Here is a 24,643-nt window from a genome sequence, read left to right on the forward strand (position 1 = left end):
GGCAAAGAAATCAAAGAGAGAGGCTAGGATTTTTTTCTAAGGGGGCCAGGATTGATTTTTTTTCCTGTTTTTTTTTGTTTGTTTGTTTTTGGGGGGAGGGTTAGTTGGGGTTTGTTGGGGGGTTTTTTGGGAGGGGGAGGTTATTAGTTTGTTTTTGTTTTTTCCTAGATGCCAAATGTCATTGCATAGGGACAGAAAGCAGGGAGAGATTCAAAGCAGCAGAAATATGACAACAACGGCAAGAGAAAAATGATCATCTGAAAGAAAAAAAAATACACCATGTTCTTGTGCTCACCTTTCAATGCCTTTGAGTTTAAAAGAATGTTTCCTAGACATCATAGGGCCACCACCCCATGCAGCCTGCATAAGATGACTGACTTACACTCACAATAAAATAGGGAAAGATTTGCAACCATCATTAAATATTTTATCTTAGGAATACAAACTGTTCAATGAATTATTCAAGTATTACACAGAAAGAAACTCAAAGAGGAAAAGAAACTTAGAGCTTACCCTCTTCCCCCAGCACAATTAGAGGACAAAACCAATATATTAAAAAAGAAAGTAGGCTGATGACATATGACAAGTATTATAAAGGGCTGCACTATGCCAGTGATTTTCTATACCATGCTGTTGTTTATTATAGCAGATAATAAACTGGTTGTATTTGATTCAGCCTGTAGTTGTACAAATAGTTCTACTGGCTTCAAAATGGTTTAATGCATCAGTAAGATCAGCAGGATTTAGCACCATAACAAGAACTCAGAAATAACAAGGGTTATATTCTGGTCACCTTTATGCCAATCCACATTTCACTATTTTCAGTGAAGGCACGATTGCATATGAAAGTAAGTTTGGTCTTTAGCTACAAATAGTTGGATTACATGGATGTAAGAAAAGAATTTGCCTCTGTATTCATTCTGTATTCTTTATTCTGTAATCATCCTTTTCAAATATCTTGAGCTCCCACCTCTGAAGTACCAAACAGCAGCTATCAGAGCAAGACAGCTTTAAAACAGTTTCCTATTTTTCCCCATATAATTGACATCCTCTTCATATTTTGCAGAACTTAGAATATCTTTACAGGACACAGTGATTTCAGTGGAATAAGTTCATTATACTTTTATTATACTGTCATTGTACTATGGAAGAAATCAATGCTATGCACATCAGCATTCAACTGTTTTTACATGCAACAGCCAATATTTCCTTAAAATGGTTTCCTAATATTAGTCATGCCAGCCTATTTATAGCATCTATCTAGAAGTTTTCGGGAGGAGCTAATGGACTACAGCTCCTATAAACTTCAAAATCTGGGGCGGGGGGGGTGAATAAAAAAAATCAGACTATTTAGTAAACACACTGCCAAAGTTGGCTAAAGATATAAACCATAATTATTCATATCTTTTCACAACAGCAGCAAAACCCCAAAACCAAAACTAACTACTTTCCCCCCTACACCCACATACTTATACCAGAGCAAAGAATTTTCTTTAGGAAGCACAATCAACCTTACTTTGTTACAAGGCAAGTGTCCTGAAATAGGAGGGTAAACTGAATAACAACTCTGAAGACAGACAGTAACTCAGGAGCTCAAATGTTATAGGCTGCACAGGTAGTCTGTTTAATTTTTAGAGTTGTCTTAGCTGATGCAAGAACCACCATCTTAGAATTGGTATATGTTATATTACTGCATGAGTGCAGGTGACCTTTTTTTGTAAACAAGCACAACCTATACTGAAAGATTATATCCTCTTCTATCTTTTCTTCCGATAGCATCCATTCAGCTAAATAGGCCATTCGTTTCATAATCTCAGGAAAGCTGTACCTACGGAACTAATTCCAGTTTTTAAGCTTACAAGAATGCCAAGCGTTATTTCCAGAAAGCCTTACATCCACATGCATCCAGAGCTTGTGCTTCTCACATATATCAGCAATGTTAGAAAGAGGATCAAAGGCTCCATAAATGGTGGTACCAGCAGTGGCACTGATAAAGTGGGATGTGACCCTGAAAGTGATAGAAGATTTTGCAAGTCCACACGAGCTCAAAAACATCTCAGAAAACCTATTATGCTTTCCTCATATCTCTAGCAGAACTTATCTCTCTAATTAATAATGAAGAACATTCTTCTTTACTATCCCATCTCTTCCCATTTCTCAAATTCCTATTCCATTTCAGGGTGAACTGAAAAAAAGGGTGGTCTTCCAAAAAAGAAAAAAAACCCCAAAATATAATGGCACTGTATCTGTAGGATTGCTTTTATTTGTGTGTGAAACAATCTTATATATCTATGACAAAACACAACCTAAATACTGACATCCATCAGGAAACTTCCATTACTTCTAATCAGAAGCTATCCAAAGATACCACAAGCTCTTAAGCACTTTTCCAAATGTAGATCCTATTCCTGTTGTGGTGGTAATATAGCTGAAGAACATTTTCTGAGCTTTCTTGGCTCTCCCCCAAACGCATACGCAGGTGTTTCAGCAATGGGAAAAACTGAACAATAACAAAAGCCTCCATTTCAGATCAACCTGAAATGGAATATCTAAGCATCGAGTACCACAATAACTTTAAGTTACTTTTTAAAATAGCTTAGCTGTGAGCCAGAGTCAACATGTTTCATTTAAAAATATGTCAAAGCGAAGCATTTCAAATTTTTCTCCATTTGGAGAAAACTGGCTGAAACAGCAGGCCAGAATTTGACACAAATTAACAGACAGTTCTCATTCTCTTCAAAACCAGATTTTTCAGCTATTTTATTATTTCCGAGGGTGGGGTGGGGGGGAATATCCTGCTCTGTCTTTCACAATCAGTATCAATGACAATTTTATGTGAGTCAATGCTGCCAGATTTCAGATAATGTTGTCGGATTCAACTCCACATTAACAATGAGACTGAAAACAACAACTAGTCTTTTGATTTTCAGTATTTCAGTCTCCAAATCAGCTGGAATCATTTTCCCAGTGTCAAATATTGAAAGAACTGCCCCCCCCCAAAAAAAAAAAAAAAAAAAAAAGAGAATTGTGTCATTTATTCTTCTGATTAGTCTCTAAATATACAGGAAGCCAGGTATCAGATTCTACTTCTAAGACTATTTATAGTACTCTGTGTTCCTTATTATTTACCATGCTACTAAGTTCATATCTGCAAATTTTACCAGCCACAATTTCATGTCATCATCAACACTGTTGAGAAAAATAAAAAACAGCACTAGAGGAAGAACCGATTCCCCAGTTCATGTTCCTCAGCCTCTTTTCATCCAAGAACCACCTAAACTTTTGTAAAAAGCCATCATATGCCATTTGCGCATAGCGATCCTTACAATCCTTTTTGGTGGCTGTCTTGGTGTCTTTGGTCGCCTGCGGCCTCAGCCCCAGGCGTGGGCGAGACCTGGGCACGCAGCGGCCGTCCTGGCTCCTCACCGAGGGCAGCTGGGCCGGCAGGGAGAAGGCGGAGCACCCCTGTGCTCAGCCACACGGCCTCATAGGGCCGGGACCAACCTTCTCCTGAGCATTTACCCTCTGGACAAACACATTTACTAAGAATCCACATTTTAAAGCCATTTATAGCCCAGGGGGCTTCTTCCCCAAACTAGGATAAGTCAGATGTCATGCCCAAGTCCCTTTCAGGGCAAAACCTTCCAAAAACCGGTATTTTCTGCTTTTTCAGTGTCCTTCGTTAAAATTTCAATGTCATTACATTAATTTCATTTTTTAATTTTGTACCGGGCACAGGTGCCCAGGTGTCGGCAGCAGCAGCAGGGAGGGGGAAGGTGGGCACTGCCGGGCGGCCCCTGTGAGGAGAGGCCGGGGCTGCCCCGTGCAGACCCCAGCCGGTTCCAGGCGGTTCCAGGCGGTTCCAGGCGGCTCCCAGGGCCCCAGCGCAGGGCAGGGCCGAGCCCCTCAGCCCCGGGCGGGCGCCTCGGGGAAAGCCTCGGGGAGGAAGGGCAAAAGTGCAGCTGCCCGGCAGCCGGGGCTGAGGGAAACCCTGGGAGAAACAGCCCTGCGAGCCCCGAGGGGAGAGCGGGAGGAGGGCAGGGGGGGCCCCGGGCGCCCCGGCAGAGGTGCCCCTGCGGCCCTGGGACAGGGAAGAGTTCATCCCGGTTTTGAGTATCAGTGAGGAAAAGTTACAGACATGAGAATGTGCTAAGTTTCTGGATTGCCTGTCTTGTTTCAGAGTACGGATTCAGAGACTGAGGCCGTGATCCGAGGGCTGGAGCACCTCCCCTGTGAGGCCAGGCTGCGAGAGTTGGGGTTGTTCAGCCTGGAGAAGAGAAGGCTGCGGGGAGACCTTATTGCGGCCTTCCAGTACTTAAAGGCGGCCTACAGGAAAGATGGGGAGGGACTCTTTATCAGGGATTGTAGGATGAGGGGTAATGGTTTTAAACTGAAAGAGGGTAGATTTAGATTAGATATTAGGAAGAAATTCTTCACTATGACCATGGTGAGACACTGGGACAGGTTGCCCAGAGAAGCTGTGGATGTCCCCTCCCTGGAAGTGTTCAAGGCCAGGTTGGATGAGGCTTTCAGCAATGTGGTCTAGTGGAAGGTGCCCCTGCCTGTGGCAGGGGGGTTGAAACTAGATGATCTTTAAGGTCCCTTCCAACCCAAACCATTCTATATGCCTGCCCGCTGTATAGATTCAGTCATTGAGGCAACAGGGAGTGGAGGCATCAGCTTTTTAACCTTTCAATAATAACAATGATAGACAGCAACAGGAAAATAAAGCACTACAGGAAATACTACATTTTTTCCAGACATCTTAGTGATACTTAACCCCCTTCACCTCATGCTTTCATGGACAGAAGCAACACCACTCTCAGCTGGATTTTCTTTCTCCCCTCAATCTCAGTGTTATGTCACATGATACAACCATACATCATGTAACTGTGGCCATCCTCCATGTTGCAGAGCAGCAAAATGGAGAAATACACTCTCTGGAAATGCTTCAGTTTGCCCTGCTTTCTCAAAAATGAATGGGGTCAAGGAGCTCAAGACAACCTTGAAATTCTGGGATTCAGGGGCGGGGGGAACATGTATGTGTGTTGAGTGGTGGGAGTTGCCCTCTTAAATGCCTAGGACATCTCAACCTTAATAAACCAATTTTGCAAAAGAGGATAAGCCTTGAAGTAGAGAGTGCCACGGAAAGGAATGTTGCTTTTTAAATACAGGTACTACAAAGTGAGTTCCATGTAGCTTTCGCAAGATGCTGCATTAAGCAGAGAAGAAAATGTGAGGAAAGGTATCAAAGTTTAAACACAAACAGTTGGTTCTTATCCATTATGTAATATCTAAGAAACAAGCAGACCTCCCCTCATCCCATCCCCCACTTTTGTTTCATGATGCTTCTCACCAGAATTTGACAGCACACTGGGCATCATACAGTTTGTAACAAGAGCAGGTTTCCCCCCTGCAAGACTCCCAGTTTGCATTTTGACAATGCCAGGAAATAATGAAGAATTCAGTAATAGGTGGTGTGGGTGGTGGGTTGTTTTTTTTTTTTTCTTTTTTCCCCTGAGTGAAATGCAACTTAAATACTGTTTTAAAAAGAAAAAGCCTGAGGCAGAACTAAAGAGATGTGCCCTTAGAGCCCTGCACATATTTCAAGAGCAATGAATAGAGAAGAAATATGTCTGTAAACCTCTCCTTGAAACCACTACTGCACCTGTTCCACTAGTCTTATGTAGAGGATTTTTTTCTTCTCACTCTTCCAGTGAGAAGAAAAAAAATCTTCTAAACAAAACAGTAGAGGCCTAAAATGAAAGTAATTCAGACAGACTGAAAATGGTAGAGGGTGCTTGGACAGAAGCTTAGAAGAAGATAGACTCCAGCCAAGGCTGCCCTAGTTTAAGAGGCCAGTTCCTCACCATCTGTTCCAGTGCATCCAAATCACTTCAGGCAAATCCTTTCATTTGGAAAGCAAAGGCAGGTCTCTTGCACTCCTACCTGTGCCCAAGGAAGCACTCTGATATGAGCAAGGGCCTCCCACCCCACCTTAAGCTCCTGGGCTGCTACTGCCCGAAGGAGATGAATGTGTTTCAGGTAGGAGCAACTGGAAAATTATCACACACCTGGAAAGACTGAGTTAAGAAAGGACGAATCTATCTTATCCCACAGGTTTTTTCCCCCACATTTCCTGAAATGGCTGAGCAACACATTGCTCTTTGCACAGAGGAAGATGGCAAGAACACCCAATCCCATTCTCTGCCTAAAACACTTTCTGCCACCTTGACTCACACCAAAGAGCACCATTTCCTAGAGGCAAGTAAACAATGAGATTGTGGAATATAGGAGAGTCCAATAATTTTTACTGCATTTTTTTCCTCAGGCACAACAACCACTTTTTACTTAAACCGAACAGGGTAAGACCTGAATAAAGACCTACAAAAAGCAACTTGTAAAACTGAACCCTGTTTTTATGAACAGTGAATATTGTTCAAGACAGTCAGAGTTCATTTTATAAAATGGGATTCCCGCTACGAAACAGAACCAAAGGCACCCTGCATCAGAGGAAGTTAAGTGCAACAAAACATTCTTGATAGGCATGACACATCTTACCTTTTATCACAGTTCACTGTAATAACATTATCTGTCCTGATTCCAAGAACAGGTGCTGCTTTCTTCAGTGAATAGTGGCTCTTAAATCTGAAGAACAAAAGCATGTTTGTGCATACATGAACTATAAATGGTGTATATAAATATATATATTTATGTATGGTATACGTTCCTTTTCATTCTTTCTGTCCTAAAGAAATACATTGTGCATGACTCAGTTACATTAAAATGCCAGCATTAAAGAGGAGCCCTGTTAAAGTTCACCAGCATTCTGTTGGTTTGTGTCTTCAGCAGGAGCTGCAACACATCCTTCAGAAGCAGCTGTCTGTCTTCTGTAATGCATTCAGTTGTGCTACACTGTACTATGCCATATAGGAAACTAACAGTTTTTTCTCAGATGGTTTCATAATGCATTCTGATAAGAAGGTCACATATGTGTGCATGTGTATATATATATAATCATAGATAATTAACTTAAGCTTGGTACTCAGCAATTTACTAAACAATTTCACTCAGTTATAAGCGAGAAGCAATTTTGGAATGTTTCTTGTAATTTGTGATGGCATTATTATTGAGCAAGACTGTCATATAGTCATGCAATATCATCAACCATTTAAATTATAGTAGTAACACATTTGTATCATGAATACTTACTAAGTGGCATCATGAATACTTACTAAGTGGTTGGTTACTTGAGCATTGGTTAGTGCAGTTAGTCCTAAAGCAATAGGTGAAAGCACTGAGATATCTAGCTACTTAGAATCTCTCAAATCAAACATTACAGGATTTGCATAATATAAAGGAATAAATTTAATCTGAACTATTCTCCACCACTTTCGTTTGGGTATTAATATCCTTGACTTCAAAGTGGAAAACTAAAGCCATTAAAAACTTTGCTAACTTTTATCACATGCCTTCACAGCAACAAAATGAAAAGCAGGCAGGGAGCATTGCCCCCCGAAATGACAGCCCCAAAACACAGCTGAGGCAGCAGCACCAAGGTGGTGCTCACCATCACCTCAGCCTCTGCATGCACAGCTACAAGGTCACACTGTTCCTCTCCAAACACCTGCAGGGAGGCAGCTGGTCCCCACAGAGGGCTGTCACGGTCCATTTGGATCTCTCAAATTTACAGGACAATGTGCTCTGTGATTTAAACTTTATTTCATGAGCTCATTAAGAATTATGACAAACATGATAAACAGGGGCTTAACCTCCTTTTGCCCAGACTAGTCTGTCACGTGAATTCACTTATTCACCATTCAAGTCATAAAGTTTCATAACTTATAACCCATAACTCTTAATTCAGGCAGCTATGAGAAAAAGGAAAGAAAACAAAACCCAAGGGAATGAGTTACCTAGCTGATGGTGAGAGTGCTCACCCTTCCTGCTCCGTCATGGTGCAGACATCCCCTGTATCACACCAGGAAGCATGAAAGCTTCAGCAATCCAGCTGCTGTTGGATCCACTCCTAAAGCTTTTTGAGTAAACTGATGTTTTATACCTTCCATCTTGGAAGTTTGGTCTGTACCATTTCCATAAGTTAGGGGATTCTGAGGAAACTGCCAGCCAAAGATGATGGATGGCTGCAGGAGACAGCAATTTGCAGGTAGTAATGGCTGCATAATGGCGCTTCAGCTCTTTTCAGCCACCTTTCTTGCCTACGTGGTGCTTTCCCTTTGACCTCATGGCATTGCTCCCAGCATACATCAGGCCTGAGCATGAGCTGGGTTAGTCAAAATCTAAGCAGGAGTTGAGCGAACACTCGCAAGCGCACAGCCGCAGCACCGAGTGCCATGTCCATCCCACCTGCGTTGCCATGGCAGGGTGTCCTGGGAGAGTCCCTGAGGCGGGGCTGGGAGCAGGGCAGGGGAAGCAGGAGAAGGGAGCACAGCTTGGCCGCCCAACTGGCTGTGAGACACCCTGGTCCTACCAGGCAGATTCTCACACTTGAGGAAGAAATGCTCAGTTTTGCTGATACTTTGGAGACCCCCAGTATCAGCTTTTACACCCAGAGGGTGTTGCTGCTTTCACAAATGCCTCCAACTCCCTAACCTCTGGTGAAGGTCAAGCCCAAACAGCTGTGTACCAAGCTCATTCAGCTTGGCACACAATCCACCCAACTTCTTTGGCTGGGGATCAAAGCCTGGCAAATTTTTCAGTGCAAATCACGGCTCTTTTAAAGACGTTTGCAGCAGCAACACAAGGCAAGCACTCAGTGGCTTAGCCAAAGGGGCTGCAGGGCAGAGCGGTGTTGCCCAGATGCCCTCTGTGTGCATTACCAGTACTTTCTTTGTGCCACACAGCTACGAGTAGGAGTAGCCCAGTCACCTGCTCACCTGTCTTTGCCCCTGATGCTGGCGAACTGTGCTCTCCATACTTCTCCATAACAAAGGGCTGAGTGCTACTCTTGCTAAACAATCAGAGTTAAAGGAGCATCTGGACAATGCTCTTAGTCGTATAGTTTAGTGTTGGGTAGTCCTGTGAGGAGCAGGGGGTTGGACTCAATGATCTTTATAAGGGTCCCTTCCAACCTGAGATATTCGATGATTCTATGATCAGAGCAAAAGGGTTTTTTTATGTGTGTGGGCTTGGTTTGTTTTTTTAAATAAAAAGAGACCAGCCCCCCCCCCCCCCAAGAAAAGAGTGATACCACAGGGTTCATGACTATCTCACAGCTTTAGCAGTTGTTTATTATCGGCAGGGAAAATAATCCTGGAAAGAACACCCCTACACTTAATTCTGATATCCATATTCCATATCAAGTTCTTTCAGCTGAGAATGATTTTACTTTTGAAATGTCTTTAGGTCTTTGTACTGTTAAAAAAAATCAAATTCATTACTAGCAGTTCTTTTTTTTATTGAAATAAAATGTTTAACTCAAACAAAAGGCTGTTTGATATTCTTATTTGTAAAGGAAATAGAGGTACTTGGTTTTGGCTAATGAATAACCATTTTTTTTCCCTACTCTTTGAAACTGTTAAAATTACAATGACTACGTAAAAAAAAAGAAAGAAAAAAAATTAAAAATTGCTGTGTGCCCTTGAAGCTAATTTGCTAACACAGGTCAGCAAGGTATTATTGTTCCTTCCCTTCCTTGTAGTAGCAAGCAGGAAAAGAGGCTAGATTAAGGGGTTTGCCTTCAGGTAACAGTGATTTCTAGGCTACGTGCTTATGCAGACCATGGTCTCCCATGCAGACCATTGTATGATTTAAGGATCATCTAAGGTTCAAATACTTGCAGGGTGTCGGTGTGTACATTAAACATCACAATCCAAGTGACTCAGAAGCACATAGCACTGCAGGCTCAAATCTAGGACCAGAGGTTCCTAAACCACTAAGAATATTCTCCCCACCACCACTACAAAACATTTGGATTTTCAGAAACCACAGGCTGCGCCCCCTAGCACAGGCATTACAGCACTCCTCACTGATAATGCGCCATGGGTAGGCGGTTTATGGAGCCTTACTGCAGTGAGATACTTAGGTGTTCAGAAACAAACATCACAACAGTGGAAGTACAGCCGTGCCTTCAGTTTTAACCTCAGGGAAAGACCTGTAGCAAGCCAGCAAAACACTGTGGAGGTTTCATATGGTCCCACCTAATGGCATGGAAATGACAGAAAGAGTTTGAGTTTTGACTAGTTTATTCCTTTGTAGAATCTGGACGTTACATTCTTGGAGATCTTGGGCCAGGATCCTCAGTTAGTGTGGGACACCATAGTTCTTCCAACCATATATTAATTCCTTGAGAGGCAAGAGACTAACTTGCCAAGCACTTCCCATGCTGTCTACTTGCATAGTCTGCCACCTGACATCATTTCAGAGGATTGCCTCTCTGCTCTAGCCCATTTTGTACTTCCTCAGTTTTGATAATGCTAGAAAACTTAGTCTGGGACACAGGAAAGAAAGGATTCCCACACCTCCCCACCCAGTTGTTATTTAAAGAGTTGTACTTTCTAGGCCAATTTGACCATCTTCCTCTTCCTTCACCCATCAAGTCCTGCACTTTAGCAGAACACCAAAGCACTGAGGAGGAGGAATTAGTTGCACCAAAGTCGTCATCACTGCAGTTAATGTCTTATAAAAAGTTTATTATTTTGTTTTACTGAGGCTGATTTCTGATATCTAACTGAAGAAAAATTTAATTCTAGTACCTCCAAATCTTTAGATGCTTCTTTCTGGGATTTTTTAGGCTGAGAAAGTATTTTTACCACACTTCCACACTTTTACAGTATTGTCACTATTTATGTGTTGAAGTTATAAATAGTATTTAAAAAAAAAAAAACAAACCCCAAAGTTAACTGCCTTCAAAACAGTTCCACTGCTGTGGAACAGTTCTATCTGCTTCTAGATTAAAATGAAAGTACAAGTTATTGCCTATCTTACTGCAAGCTCTTTTGGCCTCTCAAAAACTCATCCTCCTCTAGAGCCTGATCTAAGTACAAAGTCTTTCTCAATTCAGTGGGGCTAGAAGACTTCACAGGCTGCTGACACAATCCATGAACAGCGTTAATTACCTTGCTCTAGTTAGCTGGAGAAAATATGCTATCTACTTAAAATTCCCTCCATCCAATAATTTCATGCATTTTCTTCAGCAAAATCTGCTCCATGGTAGTGAATGGAGGAGCCATATACACTTTTTTTTTTTTTTAAACACAAAACTAACAGCTTATTTTAAGAGTATTTCATGATGCAGGAGAAACATAATCAAATGGAGGCTTTGATTTAGCAAGACCAGAGAGCACTGATATTTGCCTTTCTGCAGATGCTGTGTTTCTGATAGACAGACATGTTAAGGGGCCACCGTACAGTCTGTGATTGTACCTACTGCTTCTAAAAGAAGTGTAGTTCACATTCAAGTTTTTGCCACAAAATATACTTAATATATGGGTGAGCTGTGAGCTATAGCTCCCTGGACTGAAACATTCCAGCATTTCAGAATCATACCTCAAGTTATTTTTGCTGAAAATTAACACTGGACTGCGTAGCACAGTCTTTGTGCCACACCATCACATTTGAGACATTCTGCATGGGGTGCATAGTGATGTTGGGTGACTACAATAACTCCAAAGCATCAAGTACTGATTTAAGGTAAAATTACAGTCCTGTCAATTTATGCTTTGTGGAGCGAGGGGGTTTGACAGCTACGTGACGTGTATTGTAGAGGGTGTTAAAAATTCTGTAACCAAAATTGACTGGTAAGACAGACAGTCAGGAAACCAATACTGCCTAATAAGGTCCGTTTAGTGCATGGACTTTATCATGCAGCACTAGCCCACTTCACCATACAACTCCAAACAAGTCTGAAGAGAGACACAACTCCTAGCCAGTAACACAAGTATTTACATGGGCTTGGTGAAAGGCTTGCAGGCTGTTTTCTGTACCTGTAATGCAGAGGACAACACACTGTGTTTGATAAAAGTAAATTACATAACATGCAAAAGTACTACACTATTTGATGACTTGCATGTAACTGAAATCAGTTTTACTTAGTTTACACTGTTTGATTACAAAGCCATACAGACTTTTACCTGAGGACAGATTTATGAGAGGTGCTCATAAGGTATAGTTATGCACTATTGCCTAGTACCAGAGCCCAAGGAAATGCTTTCTGCTTTTCCTTTAATTGAACTTCCCTATAAACTTTCTGCTTTTCAATTATTTTAAAATACGTGGCTACAACCACCCTGATGTAATAAATTTATTCAGCACAGACTTAGTAGACATGACACCGAAGCGCTGGTATTTTCTAGTTAAACCAAAGTCTGTAACACAACAGTCATAAAATTTAGCTTAGAATGTCAAAGAAAATAATTATAATCTACCCAGCCCAGATTAACATATCACACCACCACCTGAGCTGAAAACCAGACCAGGATAACCTCAACCATTAGGTAACAAGTAGCAATAAGAATTGTCTTTGGAGGACAAAAATCAGAAGCTGAGTTTTAAAGCAAGCAAGAAAAAATCTCTGAAACTTCAGACAGAATTCTGTGTGCTTTTTGGCCTTCTTCATGCAGTTTTTTTTCCATAAGGCCAAGTTTGCCTGGAGTGCAGAAATTTAGGCTAATAAGCAATAAGCTACATTTGCATGCCAGATTGTCAGAGTGATGCTCAGATTAATTATAAACAAAGGCTTTGCTATCACCAATGAAGCCAAGTGCATGTTTAATTTAATTGTAAACTTCAGGAATGAAAAATGGTGATTCGCAAACTTTATGACACCAGCCCCTTTTTTCCCCCTGCAAATTATGCTATAGCCTATCAGAGGGGACCGAGAGAGACTTTTTCAATCCTTTGCAAAAAAGTTCCCTATCCAAATAAAAGTAGTTCAACTTGGAATGATTACTACTAACGTGTTCAAAACATATAATGGAATAAGATTAGTAGACTGAGTCTACAGACCTTATCTGATATTAATCAAGAAATGCAGTAGATATAAGAAGCCTCATAAACCCTTTTCAAAGGCTATCAGACAAGGTAACATTGCAGTTAAAAATAACCACATCCACAGTCCAGAAAATAAAAATGTTATCACATACATACACTCTGCATAATTCTTTCTCCATCTACCCTTTCCAAAGGGAATCATGTATACTACAGTTATCCAGATTTCTCTACTCTGGTTTGTTCCATTTTTTGTACACATACTGAAGAGCTAAAAGGCTATGCTGATTAGGCAAGAGAGGTAGGAGCATTGTTTATCAAAACCTGAAAACCACTGGCTACTTCCACAAATATAAAACCTCATTCCAACATCTCCAAAAATAATTAAAACAAACAAACAAAACCACAAAACCAAAACCTTTCCTCACAGGCAAGTAAGTATACATTGTCTTCATCTCCAATAAATTACAAACAACTCTTGAGTGACATGCCCAAGAACCTACAATATAATTCTAGGAGGGACAGAATATCCTGTTGGTACCTCAGCTAGGCCTGCAACCATCAGTTCTTTCCTCTGTTTCCCTTAGTTACTGTGGAAGTTCTTCTCATTAACCCTGTGATTTGTTTTCTTATATAAACACACTTTGGTCTCTTACTCCTTTGTATCTCTCCTATGTCTCAGCACTATTCATTTTCTGCAAGTAGAACATGTTTGCTAATGCTCTCAAGGCCACTCCTACTCCATTCTTACCCATTCCCCACTTCTGAAAAGCTGTATTTTCAGACCTGAAACTTATCAAAATGTCTTTGACAAAAGCCTGCCTTTCATTCATTATTATTTTATGGAGGTTAAAAAAAGAAAATGAGTCTAGGGCAAATATCTAACAAGCCTGATACAGAAAATATTGTTCTGGTAAACCAGGAACTAATATTAAAATTTGGGTTTGTTTTTTTTTTTTTTTTTGGGGGGTGTGTGTGTGTGTGTGAATTGTACATATACCTATATACGTACACATATATATGTATATATGTGTGTATATATATATGTATGTGGAGCTTTTACAGGGAATTCATTAAACAAAGATTTTTAGGGTACACAAATATAGCAGAACCAGTCACATACACACTGTAGTTTAGATTTCTTAGAGCAAAGCTATAGCAGGAGGTCAAATCACCCTTTGCTGAACCTGTTGTGTTCCCTCCTATATGGGTCTATAATGCTGCCCAGTCAATAAAATCTTGCATGCAGATATCCAGTCCTGGTCAAATATCCTAAAACATTAATTCCTCATGTATTAGTCCTGCACCTACACTTTCACATGGCAGATCACAGAGGTATTAGAAGTTTTGATCTGCATCAACAGCAGATTTTAATTCAATGTATTTGCAAAGGAATATAGTAATTCTTCTGGTTAGCACACCCAAGTCAAACATGTAAGATTAGTTGCTATTAAGCAAAATGTAAGAGATGAGTATTTTAATGTAGTTGTCTACAAGTATTCTGCCAACACTCACTGGTGCTCTGAGCAGACGTCCTGTGGGAAGTGAATGGGGAGCGCTTTCGGAAGCTGCTGCTCTCAGCTAAGGGTCTCAGCTAAGGCTGGCTGCCCTGCGCTGGCAGAGCCGAGGTCTGTCCTGTACTGCTTTGTCAGGCCCTTTGCTGAGCAGGGGAGAAGTGGGAATACAGTCAGGGAAGGAATGCTTTGAGCAGGATGCTGTCCACCACTGCTGAGAAACAAATGCATGATCACACCTTGGGTTTATCTGCACTAAATGATCATGCTACAGGAATAATTGATATAATTATTTCACTTGCTACAGAAGACTGGTGTTTACAGTACGTACATGTTAGTATTCGCTGTCGCTGTGAGCCATTCCCCGCCTAGACCAGTAGTGTCAAGGCCACTAGAAAGTTGATTGAAGTAGTGAAGGATGTCCTGAAGTAATAGGCAAGTAAACCAGTTTCTGTGTAAGAGAGAGTTTTCTCAGCACAGTCTCTACTATCTTTGTGAAGTGATTAGTTAAAAGGACATGGAAATCAATATGGGACACAAGAAAGAGTGTGTTTCATGGTAATGTTAGGAAAGACAAACATCCTTGAGAAAAGAATATAATGGAGGTTGTAAAGCATTAGGCACCATTAAAAAAAATTAAAATTAAATTAATCAACTAAATTTACTATCTACACCAGAATAACACATAAGTGTTTGCAGAAGTTACTCATTTTGGCAGATGTTCAGAAGCATCCTATTATCTTTAGAGCTAGAACTCCATATGTCCTTGAATATCTGAACAAACCCAAAATGGTTTTACATCTTTCTGCTACTTCCTGGACTGTACTGAGTTAAGTACTGTGCTCCACTTAACACCTCTGTAAATACAGCAAACAAGAGTTAGCTGAAGATACAGGGGGGAAAAAAGGGACATGGGAAGTCAGCCAAGCATGTCATAAACAATGCCTTAATGAAAAGGGAGAAAGTGAAACAATGCAAAAACCAGTCCTGCAAAAGCATTACTGTTTCAAATAACATTATCATAATGAGGCGGTGAGAGGGGCATTTTCCTCCTGCATTTATAGGTACATATCAATCTTTAGTATCTAAGTAAGGAAGTAATACTTAGAGCACCCAATATAGAAACCTATTTTTTTTCTTCCATGGACCATGCAGAGACTCCTAAATGAGATGGCATAAATAACTTCTCACGTGTTAACTGGTCCCAGAATAGTGTATCACTTCTCACGTGTTAACTGGTCCCAGAATAGTGTATCTCTTCTCACCAAATGTCTTCCATAATAGCAAAAACTTTTCAGAGCATTATGAACATTACTGGAAATATAGAATTGCCACAAAATATATACCACATGTATAAAACACAGATTTTTTCATACAAATCCAGTCCAATCCATGAATCAAATAATATTTCATGCACCCGTGATTTGACAATGTGAGCCACATATGTTTTTGCTGCTTTACCTGTTTTAACTCTCTATATTAAGGTGTCCCTACAATCTGCAAGTATTAGTTCCAAGGGTTCCAACTGGTCAGACAGCTCCAGGCTGAACCCTTCCAAGCCTTCCAGAAGCTGATGGGGGTCATGAAAGTCCAGGACTTTATTTTCTCCATTATAGGTTCTCTTAATGTGACTCATGAGAATCCTACCACCTCAAGCAAGAGTTGTTCTGTGAAGCCTTCACCATTCTTAGCACGTAACAAGCCTAGGCAGAAATGAGAACATGTGAATCAGTGATAAGCTTTATCAGGTCAGTCAGGCTGGTCAGAGGCTGACTGAATATTCTGCTGAGTTTTTCCCTGTATATCCATTTCACAGGGAAACAGGAATTGGTATATAACAAAACAGCAAGGAGAGGGAAAAACATGGTTAAGAACATGGGGCCTTAGCACATGAATGTTTTTGCAACATTCATAATTATGGTGTTCTTGCTTCTGGGATAAGTAGCGCCAGAGTGCAAACCTGGCTTGTGAGATGGCTTGCTTAGTGGCCATCTGCCAGTGGGTAAAATCAAGAAGAGTGAGAAGCGAAGCATTAGCTCACTTCACAGCCATTCCCAGGACGCAGCAGTGTACTGCTCCTTCTTAACTCCTCCTTCTAGCAACAATGATAGAACACACCTCCCAGCAAGAAAGGGAGACTTTACCTGTAAATCTTCACACTGCTCCAGAGAGGTGGCTGCAACAGTGACCTCTCTGCTTTCAGGGGAAGAAGTGGAGAACACAGGTGAACATCTTTTTTCAGCGTGGTCCTTTCTTCCTCAGCATGGTCCTGAAAATGCCTTTCATCATATTTACATGGGAATAGGGAAGACAGACACAGCTGGGCAATGCACAACTGCTTTAGAAACCCACACCACCAGCAGTTTTCAGCCTCTCCAACTGAGGCAGCAACCTCAACAAATACTCAGATTTTGCCTGATGAGAAGAAAGGAAATTTTATTTCTAGGTAAGTTTTGAAGAGGAAGAACACAGAACAATGATGAAAAGAGACTGAGAGAACTGCAAAGAGTGATAATGCACAGAGACAGAGGTTGGGGAAAGGGGATCTTCATGCTCAGTGCCCTTCGCTCTTCCTCCTCTGTCACGTGTGGTACTGGCCCCCAAGGACCCTGCCACGGTAGCTCCACACCATGTTATTGAGGCCTGTGAGATCCTCCTGAGAGAACAGGCAAAGAAGGTGCGTTCTCAGCAACATTTAGGAAAGATGCAGTAATAGCAAATGGTAAGATTTTTTTTAATTTAGCCTTACCTGATGCATAGGTATTTACAAAATAATTCACAAAGCTCGCTGTGTGAGTCTCTCCTTCTCCTCACCCTCTTGCTGGAGACTGCAGATACGTATTTTATTTGCACCTTTAGGTTTAGAATTAGTGCCTTCATCTGCAGAAATACCATCAGGATGGGGGAGAAGGTGGAGGGAGAAGAATAAGAAAAAAACCATTGTTACTAGGAACATAAGAACTTCCATGCCTGTTACATTAGCCCTCCATATGATCCAGCTGAAGATAGGATCTGTTATTTGACTGTGAAAGTAACTTTTTGGTCTCACATAGCACTGATGCTGAAAAGAACATCAGATGGATTTGAGGAAGCACTCAAAAAAACAACCACCAACCCCAAAAATCTCAGGTGAGGTTACTGCACTTGGCAAGGCAGGGTAGCCTGGACCACAAAGATTGTTGTGGCACAGTAGAACAACTGGTTTACCTGTATATTGTCCTGAATCTGATTCCTAGCTGTGAGGAAGAAGAGGGAAGGGTAGAGGTTAAACACATTGATACAGCCTGTGGTTTGAGAAGTCACCAAGCTGCAGGTTGCTGGAAGCTGGAGGATTATGCTGGAGGAAGTATCACAGGGTTTTCCTGCATTATGGTCATTACTAAGGGTAGACTACAGACAAGGGACAATCACAGGATATTGGCCTGTGGACTATTATTCTGTTGTTCTTATTACTAAAACTGTTATTTTAAAAAGAACAGATGCTAAGTCCTGGGCTTTGTTTAACATCCAGGCTGAGCTAATGCTTAAAATTTATGAAGGAATAACAGACCAGCTATTCTGAAAGTTAATAAAACAAGAATAGTTTTGGAAAAGCTTTGCTGTCTTGGTGCTTACACAGACAGGCTTCATTTACATGGGCTTTTATCAAATAATTACATTTGATGGAACTTTAGGTTCTGTTTTCACAATGTAAGGAAGGAACATGGTTAATGTCACTTGGCTTTTAAGATAATAAAAGTAACTAAATCAAGTATTACTTTTCCTCCTCCATCACAATGGTACCACAGCCCTTACTGGATAGTTACATTTACTTTGCTCTTAGTGTTTTCTGACTGCAAAACTTAGGGTAAGCAACCAAGCACTTCCTTCACTGAAAAAACAAAATGTAAACAAACAAACAAACAAAAACCAACTAGAGAATGCTGTTAGTGCTGGCCTGCAAAGACACTGGTAAATCTAATAGTCTTTGGAAAAACAGGCACACAGTGCCCAAAGCAGCTTCTATAGCAGCTGCCAGAATTTTATTGCATCTGAGGAGTTGAGGAAAAGTAACACTTGGGAACTGTCCTGTCTTCTGGAAATTTAAAGTAGATTTTTAATTTCAGTTTCTTTGAACTTTTAGAAGAGACTATTCAAACTTCTTTAAAAACCTGTGTTTTATAGCAGCAGAATATTTACTTTTGCTGCGTATAAACATCATATACATCCTGATCTGTAACTATGACTTCAGATTTTGTAGTTCCGTTTTCAGACACAAATGAAGATAGCCACAAGCCTAACAACATAATTGTGCCCATAAATCAGACATTTAACTGCATTAATGAAGACAAAAGAAAGAAGGATAAACTTATTCATACTTATTTCATGTATATGGGAAGAGGATAATCTCTATATGGCTGAAGTTACAACTACACAAACACTGTTTACCTTAAATATATTTGACATTTTGTCATCTGTCCTCCAGGGTTGGGTTTTTTTAATAAATCTGTTCTGATTTGCCTCTAGTTCTAACTTTGACCATAAAAAGCAAGATTTATTACCAGATTCCTGTGGATGCAAGAAAAAGTCTTGGTATGAACTTATGTTTCAGAGTTTTATTCCTTGTAAGTTGTGAAAATAGTCTTTAAAATATTAAATACTTATCTAGTTCTTCTGACTGCCTGTATTTAAAAGAGGGCTTCACTTTTGTTTCCTTAAAGTGATCCATATGTATATTTGTTTTGTCATCTCTCCTATTCACTCTGACTCCCAGCGCAATGCACCTGTCTTGTGCTTTTAGCCACTGCTTTCCAGTTGATTGCACATTTGCTAACCATGAAAACTTAACAGTGTTACCTGGGAAACTCAACCTTTGGAGAGGGAAGGTGAAGCCCACAAAAGAGACTTCAGCAGAGCAGTATCAGGAGGGTCACTCCTAAGAGGACTGCAGAGTCCACCCCTCTGGGTTTGACATACAGCTGCTCACTCTGCGAGGTTCAAATGTCTAAAGAGTCCCAGACTAGTCAGAGTGCTGTTCAGGCTAACCAGAAATAATGGCTCCACTTAGATCTCTCCACACCCCATCTGCTTGTATTTAGTAACATTTTTCCCTAGGAAAAAATACTTAACCCTGAATTCCTTTCTAGAGGAAGGTGCCTGTAATTCTCCCCGCCCCCTGCCAAAAAAAAAAAAAAAAGGTCAAGCTCAGAGAGCAGAGAACATGGTGGCATCTTTCCTTTATTTGGTATTTCAGTGAGCAGATGGTGGAAGGCCTGTTTTTAAAGCTTCTCTCCGCTTTATCCCCAAGCAAGAGATTAATTACTTGAAAAGGGAAGGAGGAAAATAAGGGAGAATCACACTTTCCAAACTGTCACATCAAGGACTGGTTTTTGAAGGGTAGGGAGCCAGGGCACTGCTCGTGCACCAATAACTATTTGTGTGTTTATTATTAAAACTTACCTTAGCTCTCCGCTTTGCCACGTTCATTTTCCATATCTGAAAATACCTATTTTCTTATCTGTAATATCTGTAAGAATAATATACCACCTCTTTTCTTACTTGCATAGTTGGCAGCAAGTCTATTCAAAGATAACAACCTTTATAGTTGAGGTCTTAAGCTTGCTAATTTGATTTAGGACGGAAATAATGCCAGTTTTCCTTGTCATGTTAATGACAGACAGATTTATCAGGCTGGGCTAAAAGAGCTGTAGGCTCCCCATTGCTAACAGACCTGTTTTCTGGGATCACATGCCAGGAAAATGGCTGCATCACTGCAGAGCATCATTCTCAGTCTGTAGAGTGTCTCACATCCAGCACTGCAATATCCATGTCGTCAGCTTTTTCTTCTTCATCCATACATGCACTGTCCCATGGAGAGGTACAGTCAGGCACATGTGCACTGGAAAGAGTGAGCATAGGAAAGAGCTGGTCTGGGGGCAACTCTGTCCAGCCCTTTTTCTTATTCTCACACTGCAACAGGAACATGCAGCGATGCTGACCCCCACCTGCTTCCCCCCAGGCTGGCAAACAGCCTGCTTCTGGGAGACCACAATGTCATGTCCACATGTCTTGGCATGTGCATGGCCAGGCATCGACAGCCAAGCACCAAGACTGTGGCTGGCGGGGGGACAAAGATGACAGCTTTCTACAGCTGAAAAGGTTGGACTGCCCTGTTAGATGTTAACGCTTAGCTGAGTAGCAAACTCAGGTTAGTAAACTGAATTCTTGCAGCCCATCATGGAAACTATTCTGGCAGGATTGAAGCTGGCATGGCCCTAGTGGGAGGCTGCCACTGAAGATGATGGTTCTACCCCTGCCCTCTCCATGCTTTTACCAAACCTTGGCTGAACGTTTCCTGTGACAACTTCTGTGTCAACACTGGCTATTATGTGGCATGTGGCCATGCAACAAGTCAGATCAGATCACCAATACAGCTACAAAACTGAATCCTCGCCGGGTGGGTGGGGAGCAGAACAACCAGGGTTCAGCAGCTGACAGCCCCCTGCACTATGAGGCTGCTGAAACACAGGGCTGAGGAGACGAGGAGGAATGCAGGGCCATCCCTTTCAGCAGCAGCACAGACTTTGATCAGCTTTAACCAAACACAAAATCACACTTTCACTGTACCAGGGAGAAACACAGATACGGTTTTCAAGATTAAAGGTATTAATGCATTTCACTTCAATTTCCTATTTGTTCCAACACATATCTGTTTCTATGCTCTATCTGCTTAATAACTTAAGTAAAATACTATCTTTCGATACTCAGTCCAGACTAATGTGAACAATAAAAGGCTATCACCACACCTTCAACAGGATTAAACTGTTTTCCTGTTGTGAATCAGAACAGGCTAAAGAGAGTTCCTTTTGCTGTAAATTACTCAATGAAAAATATCAAACCAACCCACTCAATAGACGGATAACTGCATGTGTCAGCTTTCAACAAATTTTCTCTCCATATCTTACCCTGGTGGCAAAGTACAGAAGGTTTGGTTGGTTTCCTCCTGTTGTACAGCAAGCATAAAGAAAGCTTGGTCCACAAGCAGGTTTCCTACGCTGCATGCACAGTGATGGATGTCACAGCACTGTTTAGATGTAGTAAGTCTTGGCCTTTGTACAAAACACTACTGTTTTGATGCTGAAGTATTTACCTCCAATCTGTACTCCTAAAAAGAGTCTGCAGGGGAGAAGAGGGTACCAGCTTACATGGTCCTACCTTAAATCAACTTACTTAGGTGACTGAGTTGCCTTCTGAGAGGTCCACTGCTTCTAGGCTCTTTCCTTATTCAAAGCACCTAAGACACTTAAAATCAGGCAGCATCTGTACACTTCAAAGGAAGGCAGAGTCATGCTCCATATATTATCCATGAGTACACCAGTTTTATGAATGCCACCTTCTCTGTTCCAAATTACTTCAGTGTAACTACAGTGACCTTGTGGGAGTTATTACTGAGCTTGCTGGGGAGCCACTGATGTGGCCACTGCAGAGCTTTTCCCTCAAATTATTGAGCAATTCTTTCAGAGCATATTTCTTATATTAATGTCTATCAGATGACATCATGGTTTTTAATGAAGTTGGGGCTTTTCTTCAGTGAAATTCACCAAAAAAAAAGTTTAATGGTCTTAAGCACTGAAAACAAAATCTTGAAACCAATACAGATGCCGAATTTTAGGTAGAGATTGGGTGCATAACTGAAATTGTCCACAATAAGCATTGAAGTTTATCATCCAAATAAAAGTATAAATCAGTGAACACAAGGGCACTATTTGGCTTTTCAGGGTTTTGCTTCAAAAAGCAACCTAGCAGATATATGGGTGACTTTCAGAAATACATTTTGCTTAAGAAATTTATGACTTTTTTTTGAGGGGGAGGGAGGAAGAAGTACTTTTTTTTTTTTTTTAATCAGTTGGCTGTTTGGGGTTGGGGTTTTTTTGGACAAGATTAAGAAATCTATTAAAAACATAAGTCACCTGAACTTGGTCAGCTACCAGCTTTTGCTGCTTACACTCAAATGATATAGAGATGAATCAGAAAGAAAAAAACTAAGACCAAAACAGTTGTTTGAATTCTTTCTATTACCTTAAAGGGATGGAACTCAAACCCATTTTTACTCTAGTAATACAGATGATACAAAAATAATCTGTGTTGCCTGCACACAGTTTAGGTAATCTTGAAAAGTAGTAATAAACTTTATTATTTTTCCTACTTGACTCTGAGTGGTACAAATGATGGTGATCATTTTTTAGAGAGTGTTTAATACTAAGTAGGTTCCACAAAAAATGCTATTTAATGACATCTTTAAACTTACTTGTCTTATTAGCAGCTGCCTTTTGGTCCATGCCTGTGTGTCTCTGGATAACAGCGCAGAGCAGGAAATGGTAGGAGCCATCTGCACACAGTTTTGAAGAAGCGAGGTTTTTCTGTGCCTGAACAGATATCCAACATGCAGATTTTATATTCTGATCTGATGGAAACAACTCTGAGTCATGTGTGGTAGCTAACTGGATGGCTGAAATATGGTGTGGTTTTTTTTTGTTTGTTTGTTTTCTGGTTTTTTTTCTTTTACTCTGGACAGAGCCAGTCAGTTTTTACAGAGCTCTCATCTGTAGAAAAGCTTCCTTAGCACACTTCTTTCCCCAGCTGCCCTCACCTTGTTAAGTTCAGGTAAAGAAAGATGGTGCTTCTCATGCATGATGTTAAACAAATATTTGAAAGTGCAGTGCCATCTGTGGCTGAAACTCTGACCTCAAGCATGGTCACTTGGACCAAGAGTCTTCACATGGCATTACCTCACTTTTACTTGTCTGACTCCCCAAAAGCAATCCTCAGTCCTGAATTAGGTGCCAACTCCTTCTCTAGTGAGCAGGAGAAGCTGCATATTTCAGGTGGCATACTGAAAACCCAAAATAAGATGTGGAGAAACAAGTCAGGTGGTTGCAAATGCAGTGAGACATCTGAAATAGCTCCTTTCACATACAGGTCTATGTAGGTAAGAGATGGGCCTTTTGTGATGGTGTAATGACAAAAATACTAAAGACTAAATGAAGAGGTTATGTAAGCACCAAAGATGAAACCTCCTGGAAGCCTTAAAATTCTGTCAGTCGTTAGGGCTCTGATGATTCATCTAACTTTTGTAAAGTTCCTATTGGCTAGTTTTATATATGAAGAGAAATACCTTTCTCAACATGCTAGATTTTTAATATACCCATGATATCAGTAGATCCATTATCAGGTAGGTATTAAGAGAAGCATATTTACCACCAAACCATAGAAACAGAATGTCAGTTACAAGGCACAGCAATTTATTAAAAGCATCTTTTGCAGCAATTACTTTTTGCTTTGAAAAAAGGACTTGCATCTTAGAAATAGTGTGCTATCAAAAGAAACATATGCCACTTTCTCTTGAGGGGTATGATTAGTATTTCACAAACTCAAAATAATCACTGTATTGATTCACTTAGTTCTGTTTCACTCCTTATTAAGGAAAAGGAGAATAGAGGAGACTTGAAAAGAGGTTTCATTTGCCTGCCTTCCCACCCCCCCACCAGCCTTGCAGTGAGCCATATTTCTCACTGAAAAATGGAAAATGTCTGTTGTCATTTACATCTCACTGTTTTCCAGATATTTTATAGATGTTCTCTTTACTTTCCCATTGATTTGTCAAATGTTATTAACTTCTTAATTTTTTTTTTTTTTTAAACTCACTGCAGAGGGGAGAGAAAAGTTTGCAGACTTCTACCCTGGCTGTGCAACTTATAACACATGCACGGACAAAGCATAGCATTTAGGTCCTAACTGTTTCTTCTGTAACTATTTTCTATCTTGTAGAGATATCTGTATGCCACTATCATAATGCTTATTAGGTATGTTTGCGTTTTTGAATGGAAGATGGTAACAAACTGACACTCAAACATGCAGTTTTGATTTTCTTGCTCTCTGTGTTATAATTGAGGATTACAGATGACTAGAAAAGTGGGTTTTTTCCCCACTAAAAGTTTCAGAGAAAGTACATATGTTACTTTAAAACAAAGTTTTCCCTAAACCCTGAAGCATTTCTTTTTTTTTTTTTTCTCTGAGAGATCTCGCAGTTTGCTTAAGCTCCCACTCCCCTCCTTGTGCAGGCTGTTTGTCTAAACTCCAGGTCTCAGAAGATATCACCCTCCTGCCTCATCTTTCCTTGTCTGCAGTATGAGAAGTATATT

General features: G+C 40.6%; 1 pseudogene; it reads right to left on the reverse strand.

The window, feature by feature from the left end:
• The window catches only part of LOC142592876 (glutamate decarboxylase 1-like), a 31,534-nt pseudogene extending 11,108 nt beyond the window's left edge, over positions 1-20,426 (reverse strand).
• Between the last annotated feature and the right edge of the window lie 4,217 nt (positions 20,427-24,643).

Source organism: Pelecanus crispus, chromosome 2 (assembly GCF_030463565.1).
Source record: "Pelecanus crispus isolate bPelCri1 chromosome 2, bPelCri1.pri, whole genome shotgun sequence".
NCBI lineage: Eukaryota > Metazoa > Chordata > Aves > Pelecaniformes > Pelecanidae > Pelecanus > Pelecanus crispus.